The sequence below is a fragment of the Odontesthes bonariensis genome, assembly GCF_027942865.1.
Source record: "Odontesthes bonariensis isolate fOdoBon6 chromosome 6 unlocalized genomic scaffold, fOdoBon6.hap1 SUPER_6_unloc_2, whole genome shotgun sequence".
NCBI lineage: Eukaryota > Metazoa > Chordata > Actinopteri > Atheriniformes > Atherinopsidae > Odontesthes > Odontesthes bonariensis.
Genome location: NW_027457366.1, coordinates 225,290 through 241,499, shown reverse-complemented (window position 1 = coordinate 241,499; position 16,210 = coordinate 225,290). Strand labels below are relative to the sequence as shown.

The window sequence follows — 16,210 nt, the reverse complement described above, 5'->3', positions numbered from 1 at the left end:
CAGCTGCACGGTGTAGGGACCATCCCACTTCGGCAACGCCCAGTGTTTCTTTTTGATGATCTTTACGAGGATCTGGTCACCTGGTTTCAGCTGTACCTGTGTGGGATGAGACAGAGGGGACAACGGCAGATCACAAGCATTTTGCACCGATTTTTCATTAAACACTTTACACATCCATGCAGTAAGAGGATCAACTCCATCTTCTGCCTTTTCTGACCATGGTTCCCCCACAACGGGAGGAGGAAGGGTCTTCCGTGGACTACTTCAAAGGGGGTTTGGTGTAATTCGCATGAACAGTTTGACCAAATGCAGGCACTCAGGCCATGGTTTTTTTGTTTCCATCATGGTTTTCTTTAGTCTGTTTTTTACTGTGCCATTGGTTCTTTCAACCAGTCCTGCACTCTGGGGGTGGTAGGCACAGTGGTTTTTTAGGTTGATTCCTAAATGTTTTGCCATGTTTTGCACTATGGCATTCACAAAATGTGCTCCATTGTCACTCCATATGACCCTTGGAATGCCATGATTGGGGACAATGTTTTTGCATATGGCCTTTGCCACAGACAGTGCGTCAGCTGTTTTGGTTGGTACTATCTCCACCCATTTAGAGAAGGAGTCCACTAGTACCAAGCAAAATTTGTGGGGGCCGCTTCTGGACAGTTCAATGAAATCCATGTGTATTATTTCAAATGGGTATGTCCCTTTTGGACATTGGCCCCTCTGGGGTCTCATGTTTCCTTGGGCGTTGTGCTTGCAGCATGTTAGGCAGCTTCTACAAAAATTTTTAAAGTAGAGATTTAGTCCTTTGGGTATATGGAATACTTGTTGGGCTATGGTCATCATCCCTCCTATTGAGACATGGGTTTTCCCATGACTCAATTTAGCGACCATTTGGAACAAGTTTCTGGGTAGGCATGGTAGGCCGTTAACAGTGTAAAGGCCGTCTTCTCTCTGTTCAGCATTGTCCTTGATCCAGTGCTCTTTTTCAGAGGGGTGTGCTAGTCTTTGCATGTCAGTGAGTACTGAGGTCGGTATGGCATCTTGGCTGGTGGCTTGAGCTGCTAGGATGTTGGAACTTTTTGCTGCTTTCTTGGCTTCGTCGTCTGCTTTGGCATTTCCTTTGCTTATTCTGTCAGTGGCTTTTGTGTGAGCTGCACATTTACAAACGGACACTTGGTGAGGAAGTTGAATAGCTTGGATTAGTTGTTTGAGAAGTTCGGCATGTTCCACAGGTTTGCCCGTGGATGTGGTCATGCCTCGTCTTGCCCACTGAGCGGCAAAGCTATGGAGTGTAGAGAAGGCATATTGGCTGTCCGTGAAGATGGAAACTGTCTCGCCTTCCGAGAGTTTACATGCTTCTGTTAATGCTATAATTTCGGCTGCTTGGGCTGACAACTTGGAGGGGAGTGCTGCTGACTTCAGCACCTCGGTGTCTGACACCACGGCATATCCAACTTGGTTCTTTCCTTCAGGGGATTTGGAGGCGGATCCGTCAACGTACACATACTGGCTGTCGGGTATTGGTATGTCCAATAGGTCGGGTCTTGGTTTGCAAGACTCATTTGTTCTTTCCACACATGCGTGAGGGTCTCCGTCTTCTTCTGTGGGCAGCAAGGTGGCTGGATTCAGTGTATTGCATCTCTGAATTGTCAGGTGTGGTTGGGATAACAGGGTCGTCATAATGGAGAGGTGTCTTGCTGGTGACAGGAAGGACATCTTTGTCGTTGTGATCAGCATGTCCACTGCATGTGGTACCTTTAAGGTCAGTGAATGGAATAGGACCAGTTCTGCTGATGCTTGCACGGCCAGTGCAGCAGCGCAGACAGCACGCACACAGAGACGTGAGCCACCTCTCCCAGTTCCTGGATACGCATCTTTTCGGTCTCCGGGGTGAGTTTGACTGTCACCACTGCGTCTCCTTCTTCTGTCGAGTATAGGTGTTGCAGCACCACTTTCTGGGTGCCCAAGACTTGGAATTGCCTATCATATTCGGCATTTGGCTTCCCATCGAACATGAGGGTGACGTGCAATGGCCAGCGTGTTTGTCTTTGTCCTCTGGACATCTTGGCTTGGTCTCGGAGATCTTTTACTACGGACCTGGGTCCTTCCTCCACGAGGTCCAGGGAGTAGAACGTTTTGGGGATCCCTTGTGCTTGATGGACGTTAACCTCTATGTCTTCACATTCCACCGCATGTACGCTCTCATGTTTTACAGGCTGCATTCCTTTGCTGGTAGGAACTAAGGCAAGCCTCAGTTTGTAGAGCAAGTCACGTCCCAGCAGGTTGACGGGACACTTTGGGCTCAGCACAAACTCGGCTTGGTGCTGGTTCTGGTCTTCATCTTGGATCATAACTTTTTTGGAGAACCTAGTTCTATCTGTCCTCCAGCTGCCACCACTGTGATCCACTTCAGTCCTGGGGTCACTCCTGGTATTTTGTCCCTCAGGACTGATTTGTCTGCTCCGGTGTCACAAAGAAACTTTACTTGCTGTCCTCCAATCTTCAGGTAATAGTAGGGTTTCTCTTCTTCTTTCATGCTTAGGGAAAATATCTGTGTTAAGTCCAATACTTCGGTCATTTCAGGTGATTCACGGTCGTCTGATGGCAGGTCTTGAGTTGGTTGGCGTCAGGTTTCATATTGATCGTCCTGTTGGTATCCGGGGTTATAGGGAAATGGTCTCTTCCTCTCTATCGGGGGGTCCGGGCAGTCTCTGGCGAAGTGTCCAGGTTTGTCACAGTTGTAGCAACGGTCATGCTTTGGTTTTAAACCTGGTCTTTGTCTCCCTGATTGGGGTCTTCTTCCTCTGCCCCTCCCTCTGAAACCACCTTGGTAATAAGTTCCAGCTGACTGGGATGCACCGGGAAGGGCTGCCAGAGCTTTGGCTAGGGCGTGTACTTGCACTGTAGGGGACTTCTTCCGGTTGGAGACTTCCTGTGCGTGGACCGCCCATTCCATTAATTCATCCAGAGTCTGGGTTCTGTGAGTCACGCAGTGTTTTTTAATGAAGCCTGAGATTTCTGGCCTGAAATTAGACATCAGGTATTGTTTTAACTGGCTTCGGTAAGGCCCTTCCGGGAGACCGCTGTTTTGGTTGAAAACATCTTGAAGTCTGGCTTTGAACACATGGACGTCTTCCCCTGGACTTTGGCGGGTGCTTTGGATCTGCCCATAATCAGGCCTTCGGGTCCAAATTCGGGTGACGTTCTCGGTCACTGCTGTCACTTGATGCCTTAGTTCAAGTGCTTCTTCTGGCCAGTAATCTCCATTTGCATTTTTTGGATTGAATGCTCCTCTGACCCTGGCCCAGTTGTGTCCGAGGCAACACTTCAGTGCCTTTTCGGTCTCGAATCCATTTAGATGGTATGACTCTCTTAACTGGATGAAATTTTGTGCCCATAATGCAGATGTTTTTACGGGGTCCCCTAGCCCTTTACATGCCTCATTGCTTTCTGTCTCCGTCCAGGGTCTGAAAACTCTGATTGTCCTGTTTTGGTCCCCATCCAAGTTGTAATGTGGGTTGGCCACCTCCATCATAGGATATACTTGTGCGTTCACAGCTGCTGGTGGCACTTGAAATTGTGCCAGTGAGGGGTAAATTCCCCCAGTTGTTTTCTGGGGTGCTTCCAGTGCGGCACAGACTGTGGCGTTGTCTGGTGACATGTTGTAGTGAGGCGCTAGTCCTCTTGGGCCTTTGTTTCCCCTGGTGCCGTAAGCCACAGGGGTGCTGTGACTATTTCCTTTTTCTGTGTAGGCGAGCGGGCTGTCCTCTCCTCCTTCTTCTTCTTGTGCTGCAGCTTCGGCAGCTGGAACAGGGTGAGGAGGAGGAGGAGGAGGAAGCTGCACTGCAGCTGGTCGGCGCGTGCACATGGTGGTTTCCTCATCGGGCTGCACTTTCAGTGCAGCGAGGGTGCATTACTTTTCCTCTTTCAGTCTCCTTTTCTCCTCGATTTCTTTTTCTCTTTTTCCAGCTTGACGAATCCATCTCTTTTTCCACCTTTTCTCTTGCTTTCCCACTCTTTGTCCTTTCCTTCACTTCCAACTTTCTCAATATCTCCTTCAGTGGCGTTGTCCGAAGGCGTCCGTCGTACTCGTATTTTTTCATCCATTCTTTAACGTAGATAACGGACCCAGGGAAAAGGTGGTGCATGAACTGCACGTCGCGTGGGACTTCTTTACTTTGTCCGTGACCCTTCCTTTTAAAATAGACTAAGGCTGTGTTCGAAACCGCCTACTTTTCCTACTATTCCTACTAGTCATACTTTTTTAAGTTCCCGGATGTACACTAGATGCATACTAGATTCCCCGAAATGTTGAGTATTCATCATGAGGTTACTTGTCACACTCAAACTACCCAAGATGCAACGTAACGTGACGTCGTCCATCGCCATTTGAACGGTCAAATTCAGTTAACGGGACGAGAGCAGTCAAAACGGCGAAACCGGAAGTGCGTTGCTCACAGCGGCTAGCTTTACTAGCGGCGAATTCGTGGGAACAAAATTGTAAATAGCCGGTATTTTGTCAGATTTTCAACACCTTGGGGGTCTAAATGACTACTTTCTCGCCTGAAAATGTTTCAAATGTTGCTAAAGTTATATATTTACAGAGTTTATAGCTTAAGCGAAATCAGCTTTTCAGGCCGGCTGATGTCGGCTCGGGCAGGAGTGAAGTGCACTGTGTGTAAACGCTCTGCATACTGTCAGATAGATGAGTATGCCGTTTTCAAGTATGTAGTATGTAGTAGGCGGTTTCGAACACAGCCATAGACATAATATACGTTGCTGAGCGGGAGACTGAATGTTGCTACTGCGCATGCACACTTCTTCTTCTTTGAATGCGCATTGGGAGTGAGACTGTGTTCCTACATATTGTTGAGTGAGCTTCACTCTAAATAAAGTCATCTTCACTCTAAACACTAAGTTTTTTGCCTTTTTTACCATGCAACTAACTGTTACTTCATAAAAATCAGTCATAAGTCCATGTTGTAATTAACCTAGTGAAGTTAACGAATGTATGTATGTCAGGGCAGCTATTGGATTTTACAGTGAAGATGTATTGTATATAGATAATCCATAAGCCTCGTCAAGCGGTGAAGTTGTAAAGCAATGAGATGAAAAAAGTGATCAGAGCTTCATCCTCTGTGGCTGGTTGACTGTTAGAACTTCCAGCAGCCTCTAACTCCCACAGCTTAAACCACAGCTGTCCCTCACAAGGTAGATGTCTCAGATGATGTTCTGAATGGGGTGGTTTATATAATCAATATGTAAAAGTGTTTGTGTAATGGACTATATTCCCTGAACATAGTTGGGGAAATGTTGCATCAGATTCACTTTCTTAGGGAGATCAACACAACAGTATACACACCAGCAGGCACTATTTATAACGCTCTCGTGCTCTCTCCTTCACAGTGACGGTGCAGCTGTCAACAAAACACGGCTCAAGATTACCTTCCGTCTGACAAATGGATGTTAATCACATCATTTTTATCAACAGCGACAATTCTTTGCAATTGTTACAAAATTACAGTTCCATTTACTTCAACACAGACACAGACACGGAAACCAGGAAGTTAACCAGCTTGGGCTGCTGCTGATTGGTTGGTAGACACCTCTGTTTCTGTTTGGCTCTCAGTCTCCATGTTGCTGATCCTGGATCTGCTGAGATGTCCCAGGCCATTGTTGGCTTTGATCCTCATACATTTAACTTTGTCCTGAGAAAGGACAAGTTCCAAAAAGTCAAACAGGGACTACTTTTGCATTTGATGTAGCCAAACTGCATGCGCCTGGAGAAGCCAAAAGGCTTACAGCACCTGGTATTCCCAGGCGGTCTCCCATCCAAGTACTAACCAGGCCCGACTCGGCTTGGCTTCTGAGATCTGACGAGATCAGGCGTGTTCAGGGTGGTGTGGCCGTAAGCCAGCAAAGGAATCACAAACCAGCTTTTTATAGATTCTGAAACAGAATCTGTTATTGTATTCTGACTTCTAAAATAGAACGATAGTGTTTAGAGAAGACGCAGTTTATGAGCATGTCGTGGGATTGAGCTTCCCTGGTTTCTCTATATGACAACGGACACAAAACTACACACAGGGAACAGAGGAGCTTGACAGACACTAAGTTATCTGAGAGTCCCATTTTCAGCTGCAGAGAACAATCACATCAGGGAAGTCAACGTGCAGGCTCAACAGCAGCCTCTCAAGCCAGCTCTCTGGTAAAAATAGGGGAAACGTATGGTTCCAGCACCTATATAACATATATTTGTCACAGGGACTGTGGCTTACGGCCACACCGCCCTGAACACGCCCGATCTCGTCCGATCTCGGAAGCCAAGCAGGGTCGGGCCTGGTTAGTACTTGGATGGGAGACCGCTTGGGAATACCAGGTGCTGTAAGCTTTTTTCTCTTCTCTCTGCGGCCTGCATGTAACATCTGACCATCACTGTGTGCCACACAGACACCAGGAAGTTAACCAGCTTGGGCTGCTGCTGATTGGTTGGTAGACACCTCTGTTTCTGTTTGGCTCTCAGTCTCCATGTTGCTGATCCTGGATCTGCTGAGATGTCCCAGGCCATTGTTGGCTTTGATCCTCATACATTTAACTTTGTCCTGAGAAAGGACAAGTTCCAAAAAGTCAAACAGGGACTACTTTTGCATTTGACGTAGCCAAACTGCATGCGCCTGGAGAAGCCAAAAGGCTTACAGCACCTGGTATTCCCAGGCGGTCTCCCATCCAAGTACTAACCAAGCCCGACTCGGCTTGGCTTCTGAGATCGGACGAGATCAGGCGTGTTCAGGGCGGTGTGGCCGTAAGCCACAGTCCCTGCAACATGGAGACTGAGAGCCAAAACCAAACAGAGGTGTGTGCCAACCAATCAGCAGCAGCCCAAGCTGTGTTAATACGTTGGTGTGTCTTTAGATGAGGTAATTGAGTAAAAGCTGCCCCACACTGATCACAGCTTTATGGTTTCTCTCCTGTGTGAAGCCTCTGATGATTAATTCCTCTTTGATTTTTGAATTCTTAGAGCTTCCAAATTAACGAACCAGTTCTGACCAAACGATCATTTCCTTGATACATCAAAAGGAATAGATCTCACAACTGAAGCTTGTTGGATTTTCTCAGTGTTTTTCAGAGTGGTTGAATGTATCAAGTAGAGTCTTGCGTTCGATCAGTGAGACATGGAAAATCTGTAGTGTTTTTAATGGATTTGCAGATTCTTTTTTCTTTCCGATTTTAAACAAATTTGAATTTGCACATTAGTTGGTTTGTCTTTATAAGATGACCATTAAGACCTCTCACCAGAAGAGCACCTAAAAGATTTCTGAGGAGTGCGGACATCAATCCCGCCACATTTTGCCTGGAAAGCAAGCCCTTTATAATTTGACATAGTTTGTCTTCCATATTTGGGTATATTCTGAAGAGATTGTAATAACCCCAACCTTAAATTTGACTTATCCTAAGTGCAATTGCTTTTTTTTCGCCCAATTTTAAATCAAACAACCTCAAACATCCCTACATGGTACCACATTTAGATAATAATGATTCTATTTTTGTGAAAGGAGGATAAATTCATACCCTCTGCAGGCAAGGCCATTGTATCTAATGAGGCTCCAATTTTGAGATCAAAATTATACCAGCTGTAGTTTAAGATGGAAATTTTTATGTTCAAACTTATAAGAGAGAGGACGAGGTGGCCGAGCGGTTAAGGTGATGGACTGCTAATCCATTGTGCTTTGCACGCATGGGTTCGAATCCTGTTCTTGTCGGCTTTGCATGTCAAGTTCTGTTCTGTTTTGTTAAAATTTCTCATTCCAATTCTTACAAGCAGGCTTTTCAAACATTGCTTCTGTCGCAACATTTTTATTTGCCTACACCAAGTTCATTTGGGCGATTGAATCTATCATGAAGAATTTTGAGTGTGACTTCAGGCTAATGTGAAAGAGCTGTCTTACTTTCAGTTTGCATCCACCTTTGCCACATCCAGCTGTTAATCATTTCCTCCACATAGGACAAAAGGAAAGACAAATGGAGAATGCGGGCGTCGATCCCGCTACCTCTCACATGCGAAGCGAGCGCTCTACCATTTGAGCTAATTCCCCTTCGATTGACGTATTCTTAGAGCTTCCAAATTAACGAACCATTTCTGACCAAACGATCCATTCCTCGATACATCAAAAGGAATAGATCTCACAACTGAAGCTTGTTGGTTTTTATCAGTATTTTTCAGAGTGGTTGAATGTATCAAGTAGAGTCTGGCGTTCGATCAGTGAGACATGGAAAATCCGTAGTGTTTCATGGTTTGGCAGATTCTTTTTTCTTTCCGATTCTAAACAAATTTGAATTTGCACATTAGTTGGTTTGTCTTTATAAGATGATCATTAAAGCCTCTCACCAGAAGAGCACCTAAAAGATTTCTGAGGAGTGCGGACATCAATCCCGCCACATTTTGCCTGGAAAGCAAGCTCTTTATAATTTGACCTAATTTGTCTTCCATATTTGGGTATATTCTGAAGAGATTGTAATAACCCCAACCTTAAATTTGACTTATCCTAAGTGCAATTGCTTTTGTTTCGCCCAATTTTAAATCAAACAATCTCAAACATCCCTACATGAAACCACATTTAGATAATAATGATTCTATTTTTCTGAAAGGAGGATAAATTCATATCCTCTGCACGCAAGACCATTGTATCTAATGAGGCTCCAATTTTGAGATCAAAATTATACCAGCTGTCGTTTAAGACGAAATTTTTTATGGTCAAACTTACAAGAGAGAGGACGAGGTGGCCGTACCCTCTGCCAACTGGCCGTCAAACAAATTCCTAACAGTCCTAACAAAGTCCTAACAAATCCTAACAAGTTCTAACATTTGACGTGTTTCGTCATCACGTAAGTCATGCGCAGTGGTGGTCGATGGGAAAAACAAAAACAAGTTTCCCGCTACTGTCTCCCAACTTTTGACTCCCGTTTAAAATCGAGATAAAATTGGTATGTATGGTGAATAGATTATTTAATCTGTTTAATATAGTTTAACCTGACTCTGTCCGTATCTGTGTGTCGTTCTGTTGGTTTAAAATATCCTTTCAAGCGTTATTGTCTTATTTTAACGCTCCTTCCTGGCGTTTTTTTTTTACTATCATTCGGCTAAAATTTTAGTTTTTTGGGATGACGAAGACAGGGAAGCCCGATTCGTATTGGGCTGGTGTTATGCAGCTGTATGCTCAGGGAAAGTTCAAGTTTTCCACTGGGAAGAGACCTGGAACCAGAAGATGGAGGGCTGTCATTGAGCGGATAGGCGCTTGTCCACGGACTCCTGTCTTCAACCAGAAAGTCCGGACAACCGACATATTTGGAAAAGAAATCCCCTGCAATTGTGGTTATCATAAGGTGAGTTAAACTTTTTTTATTTATTTACAATAGATGGAAAAAAAAGCTATGTTTCACACTGCAATATGTGACTGTTAAAGTTGTGAGTGTTTCACAGATTTTTACCTTTCTGAATATATAAGACACAAAATCTAATTAGAAATTGTTCTAAAATTGATTGTACTAAAACACTGGAAAGAATTTAATGTTTTATTACAAAAGTTTTTCAAGCTTTAGCAACAAATTCAATGTTGTTTTTCCACAGTCAGGTGAGCAGGCAGGTTCAACAAGGGTTCAATCCGAAAACGTGTCAGGTGCAGGGACAGCGTCAGCCTTCCAGGCCAACCAGAGCAGCCAAGGTGTACCTAGGGCCCCAGCAGATCCAGCTGCACAGAGCAGTTCAAATGTAAACCCAGCCATGCACAGGAGCTCAAGTGTAGCCGCAGCTGCAGCAGATCCTGCTGCATAGAGCAGTTCAAATGTAAACCCGACCATGCACAGGAGCTCAAGTGTAGCCGCAGCTGCAGCAGATCCTGCCGCACAGAGCAGTTCAAATGTAGGCAAAGTTCCAGCTGACCCCACAGCACAGAGGAGCTCAAATTCAGGAAGATGTCAACCTCAAAGCATCTCAGTCAGTCAAACCCCAGAGCAGATACAGTGTGCATTATGTAGTGCAAACATCAACGTGGAACATTTTAATGAACACTTGTCTGACTTTCATGCAGAACAATGTTGTGAGCAATGTGGGAAAAGGGTCAAGGGTGCAGTTGGGCTGCTTCATCATATTGAAGAAGGTCATGAGCCACCACACCAAACATCAGCATCTCAACCACACCAACTACCAGCATTCAAACCACCACAACATGGGAAACCAGCAACACCACCCCAACAACCACCACTTCAGCCACAGCAGTGCCTTCCACCAGTGCAACGCCCGCAGCCAATTCCTCCAGCTGCTTCTTCTCCTGTTGTCCACCTTAGGCCTCCAGAGGTGAATTGGGTGAGTTTTCTTCCCAAGCAGTTTGTGCGGATCATCAAGCCGGCAGACCAGGAGTGGATTGCACAGTGCCTTTACCACCCCACAGGCCAGTTTAGACAACGGTTCTCCCAAAACTGGTTTCATCCACCCAGTCCACCAAAGGTAGTGACTGCACCTCCGGATCCCCTGGTCTACTTCAGGCAGCGGATGTTTCTGTGGGCACCTATGCGGATGTGGGGTATTTCACTGAAATGTCAACAGTGCAACACCAAGATGCACCACTCTGGGATCTACACAAAGGTCAGAGAAGTCGTTGACCTGGATTCAAGGTACTATTTGATTGGAGGAGATTATCCACGATGCAGTAAATGCATGATTCCTGTCTGTCCGTGGAGCACTGAGGTTTTAAGCCAATTAGATCCAGCCAACAGAAACAAGTTTCCAGCTACTCTCACCACACAGCTGGCTCTGGACAAAAGGTGCGTGACTTTGCTGAAACCGCGGACTGTTGGAAATAGCTCCAGTTATGTGCAGCAAGCTTTAGAAGAGCTGCACAGTGAGGAGTGGGCAAAGCGCACCATTGAGTATATGTCTGACTGTGAGCGTCACAAAAAGAAGAGTGTCTTAGCCAGGAGCCATAAAGTTGCCTACCAGAATCCGCCACGGTTTTGCCCTCTTCCTCTTGCACAGTGGTTTCAGACTGTGCATGCCAATGAAATACTGAGTCACTTGTCTGAGATGAAGGGTGTCATCACCTCAACATACGGCAGGATTTTAAAGCTTGACTCTACCAAAAAGGTAAAGTAAAACACCTCTAAAATTTTGTCAATCCTAATTATTATTTGCATTCTGATGTTCTTGCTTTTCATATTCTTTACACCAAACAGATCACCAAAAAGCTTGCTGGTGGCATTTCTGAGACGGCTACGTGGATGACGAACATCACCAACGAACATGGCCAAGCTCTGAACTGTGTGCTGACCACAGGTGAGGGAGCAGGTTTGGAGGAACTGTGCCAAGGGATTGTCCTGCGCTATCAGAATGCTGGAGAACCAGAGCCAAAGATCCTTTACGTTGACAGAGACTGCTGCAGTGCATCAGGTTTGTGATCTTCAGACTTTGTTGCACTTCATTGTAACATTAGTTTACAGTTCAAAGTTTAAAACATTTTAAAGTTTAAATTGAAAACCTGATTCAAAAGAAAGAAATGTGTTTTTAACAAGGTATAATCTGGCAACAGTTATGTTTTATGTCACAACTTTAATACCACCAGCCCTGAGTCATCATGAAAAAGGAATAAAGAAATACTGTAGAATGTATTTGTGTTTTATTTTGCTTATTTTTTGTCTAAGCAGGTGCGCCTCCAGTGCTTGAGTGGTTTCGGCCGTGGAAGACTACAGTGAGACTGGACATCTTTCACTACATGAGACGATTCCCAACCGGTCTCACCACAGAGCATCATCCTCTTTATGGCACATTCTGCTCCAAGTTGTCCTCCTGCATTTTCGAATGGGATCAAGATGATGTCAGCCGCCTTAAAGAAGCCAAGAGCTCAGAGCTGAGGAAAAAGTATCCTGGTCATCCTCCCACAGAAGCACAAGTTTTGGCCAACATTAGCTCCAGTGAGCTTACTAAACATTGCAGAAGAAGAACCAGAGGGGTAGAAGAAACCCGGAAACTCATTCAGGGATTATTAAAGTCCATGTGGGAACTGACTGACACCACAGGTTTACGCTTGATCAACCCTGAGAGCATGACTCGTGTGTGGCGAGTGCAGCAGAAGCACCTACCATGCATCCAAGACCCACCTGGTGTTGAACTATATACTAAGCTTGGCTCAACACAAAAGGGAGACAAAGAAGTTAAAACCTTCAGATGTGGCAGGGGGTCATCTTCAGTTGAAAGCTTTCATCGACATCAGTGCTCCTTCATCCCAGGTAAACAGTAAATTGCTATATTTGATGTCAATCATTGCTGTCACACCTTCCAGATTTTTATCTGAACATCTAAAATGGTTAAATCAGCATAATTTCTGAAAAGAAAATGCAAAGAATATTTGTCATTTCATAAATGCAGCTAATCTTTGCCACATTGTTTTTTTTAAGGATGGAGAAGCAATGCCATGCACACTCAGATGTATATGCTTGAGGGTGGATCCAGATGGAACATGAAAAGAGCCCAAGAAGCTTTAGATGCAAGTCGCAGATCTCACACTAAACTCTACGATGTTCGTCTGATGTCCAACATCAACACCCTGAGCATCAGAGTGCTGGGTCATGCCCTCTTGCCAGAGTTCATTCCCCCAGGCTGTCCAACTGGTATTGGACCTTTATCTCACAAATTCCACAAAAATACTAATTTTCGTACAGCACATTTGTAAACTTAAAATATGGTTGTTTGTGTACTTTATGATTGACTTTGTAGGTGAGCGGATTGCTGCGGAGTATCTTCTTGCTCAGTCAGACAGGGGAGACCTGTTAGGTCCCCAGCAGGACAGCGAACTGGGAGTTGTTTTGCCAGAGATGCAAGCCGATGTTCAGGAGGAGGACAGTGCTGATGGTACCATCAGTGACGTCACTGACATCGTCTTGGAGAGCCCCTCCAGGGTGCTGCAGTGTGAGCAGTTGGAGATATCAGCCCCTAATATTCATTTTCTCCAGGAAGGGTCATCTCCCATGTCATCTCAGGTAATGTGATCATTTAATTAGAATGATTTGATTTAATTACAAATATTCACTTGCATGTATTGTGAATAATTTGTCTCATTAACAGAACCAATAAGCATCACGTGTTGCGTGCTTATATATGGGCCTTTCCCCTTGTTCTAATTGACCAGATTTTGATGGTTGGCTGTCATCATGACTGTTAGTGAACAGTTTATGATGATCATTTGAATGATGAAAAAAAAATATTTCAATCTTTTATGTTAGAAAGACCTTGACATCAGGGACCAAAATCTGAAATGGATATCATGAATACAGAGAAAAGGTTTATTTTTTTTGCAGACCAAGGATATGAGGAATCTTTGCTGTCTTTTCTGTATGTTTTCAGGAAACTAGTCTCGATGCAAGCCCTGCTTCTCCCACTCGCACTGTTGATCCAGTCAGAGATCTGCTTACTGATGACAACTCCTTTAGTGGACCAAGCAGCAGTTCATCCCAGGTATAGTGAGACCCTTATGTGTCCATTGTGTTTGGTTAGAGTATGAACCACTTTGTTTCGTAGCTGGTTTATGTTATATGGACAATTTGGGGACGTAGTTAGTCTTGTTTTGAAATCAGGCTTTGGCTCAGCTTGATCTACAGGTTCTTTTCCACTTTTATTATTTGGGTTAGTGTTGGTTGGCTTGCTTGCTATTCTCAGCACCTACACCTGCATACTTCATTCATGCACACCACGGACAGCACTTGATGTTACGCTTTGATTTACTTTATTTTTGTTGAACAAGATATTTCTCTTTTTTTCTTTGCTACAAATATGGATTATCCAGTCCGATACCAGTGGTGCATTCACAGAAGATGACTCGTTCAGCAGTCCCAGGAAATTGTTTCAGGTGACATTAAAAATTCAGTATTTTTATACATTTAGTGTGTGCATGTGTATCTGTATATAAATTTTCCTTTAAGGAGACCCGGTGTGACTCCAGAGGTTTTCCTGGATGGGAGGCTGTTGACAACTTGGCAGAGTATCTTTTGAACCTCAATCGCACAATAACTGCGCTGTCAACCACAGAGGTAGAAGAAATGATGCAGCTGTATTCTGCTTTACACGACATGGACAAGCAACCCTCCAAATACACCCTAAAAAGTAAGAAGAGCACGTTGCCAGGACCATGGAGAGCTTCTCGGAAACGCAGTGGGTCTGCACCTGGTCAGCAAGCAGCTGAAAGGTAACCTGTCTGATATTTGACACAATGCATCATTTGTTTGCCTACTGACTAGTAAAAGCCAAGTCAAGTTTTGCAATTTCTATTTTTATGTCTTAGCATTTTAAAGTTTTAAGATTAGGAGATTAATACAGTAATAATAATTAATACTATTGCATTTCATGGCTGCTCCATTAAAATTAGTTTAAAGGAACTTGCATTTTTCTGCAATTTTAATGACCTGTTTTTCACACAGACTGTTCATGACCCATGGCCAGGCTGCCCAGAGACCTGACACCAACAGAATCTCTGAGTGCATCCTCAAGCTGTTAAAAGAATACCAACAAGCGAGAAACCGACCAAAAGACTGCAAGGGAAAAGTTCTGCCCATTCCACAGTCAATCGTGCAAACTCACTGTCATGTCAAACAGCTGCTTGAAGACTCCCAGCCCATACAAGACCAGACCAACTTGTTGTTAGTCACCATCAACAACACCACTGTGTGTGCTTGGTAAGATGCCTTTTTTATTTTGACTAGATTTTGCACTTTACACTTCACTTCACTTTGAAAAGTAAAAATGTTTCTATTGTACTATTTTTCAGGTTACATGAGCGACAGAAAAGAACAGACCGGGACACTCTACTCCAAGGTGTGCAGCTTCCTCAGAAGGTCTCCGTGGCTGAATCTTTCCTGCCAGAAGCAAGACAGCTTCCCTCCATTCCTGTGGAACATGGACATAAACGCATGGAGTTTCAGGAACCTGAAAACAGAGAAGGCGAGGCACTGATCCGTTCACGCGTTGGTGGTAGAACTGGCTCTGCACAGCATTATCCTCCTTATTCTAACACTGTTTCATCATCCTCACACCAGTCAGGTCACTTTTTTCAAGCCCCAGCTCCTGACTGCTGTTTGTATGCACAGAGTCAGCAGCCACCATCACCTGCTTGGTCCTACTATGAGCAGAATCAGATGCCACAAACTCTGCCCACTTCTTCGGGTTTCTGCTACAGTCCATCAGCCCCAGTCTTGCCCCCATTTAGACAAGGACAGTTCCCACCCCTGCCATCTCCTCTGGCTCCATGGTATCAGCACCATACACCACCACTTCATGGATCAGCTCCAGCAGCTGCAGCTGCAGCAGCATCACCATCAGATCTGCTTTCAGCACGAATCGCTACAGGAGGTGGAGACAGAATAGGGCAGAACAAGAAGAGCAGGAACGCCTGGCAAGAGGGGAACCTCCCAAAAAACGGCAGTGGAAACCGGACTACCACTATCAATGTTCAGTTTGTGGTCAGGCCAAAAATAAAAGCACTGGCCATACACAGACTAAAGGGAAATGGTATTGTCCAGCCTCTGGACAGACCATTTTGGAATGGAGAGAATCTCTTGCAAAGAAATGATTTTCTTTGTTACAGTTTGTTTGTTTGTTACTCTGTTGTTTTAATGTAAAACTTTTTTGAAGAATATGATTGACACTGTGTTTTGATTTAACACTGGTTTGTACTTGATGTGATCAGTCTGAAGAAAAACGTTTGATCTGGAATATTCTCCCAGTTGTTTTGTTTTAGTCAGCCTTTACACATGTCCAGAAGAAACTACAGATCAGTGTATGCAGCTGTGTAAGACTAAATAAATTTCACTGATCATAATTTGTTTGTGTTGTATCATATAAATTCTGTTGGACCTCAATAGTAATAGTATAAACAGAAAACAACCAAAATAGTCATAATTCTGATTCTCTGCTAAATTTAACATAAATTTAAAATGTAAAAAGTATTAAGTAAAGGATAAATCAGTTTAATTAAAAATTGAAAGATATTACCACAAAGACACTAATGTGGTTGAAACATGTTTAATTGGTGTAGAAGTGTGATAATTATCTGTTTTTCCTTTCCTCATTTCTCCTTCCTCTTTTTCCCCCTCTGTAGCAGTTCCTTTTTGCCCCATCTTTGGCCGAGAGGTTAAGGCAATGGATTAGAAATCCATTGGGGTCTCCCCATGCAGG

General features: G+C 44.3%; 4 non-coding genes across 4 annotated transcripts; 2 read left to right on the top strand and 2 right to left on the bottom strand.

Moving 5' to 3' along the window:
• Positions 1-5,792: 5,792 nt before the first annotated feature.
• On the bottom strand, positions 5,793-5,911 carry LOC142375824 (5S ribosomal RNA). Its single transcript, XR_012769052.1, has one exon. It is a non-coding gene; the product is annotated as a 5S ribosomal RNA (ribosomal RNA).
• Positions 5,912-6,269: 358 nt separating this feature from the next.
• Positions 6,270-6,388, top strand: LOC142375821 (5S ribosomal RNA). The gene has a single exon (XR_012769049.1). It is a non-coding gene; the product is annotated as a 5S ribosomal RNA (ribosomal RNA).
• Positions 6,389-6,686: 298 nt separating this feature from the next.
• LOC142375825 (5S ribosomal RNA) lies at positions 6,687-6,805 on the bottom strand. The gene has a single exon (XR_012769053.1). It is a non-coding gene; the product is annotated as a 5S ribosomal RNA (ribosomal RNA).
• An 870-nt stretch (positions 6,806-7,675) lies between these two features.
• On the top strand, positions 7,676-7,757 carry trnas-gcu (transfer RNA serine (anticodon GCU)). The gene has a single exon. It is a non-coding gene; the product is annotated as a tRNA-Ser (tRNA).
• The last annotated feature ends 8,453 nt before the right edge of the window (positions 7,758-16,210 follow it).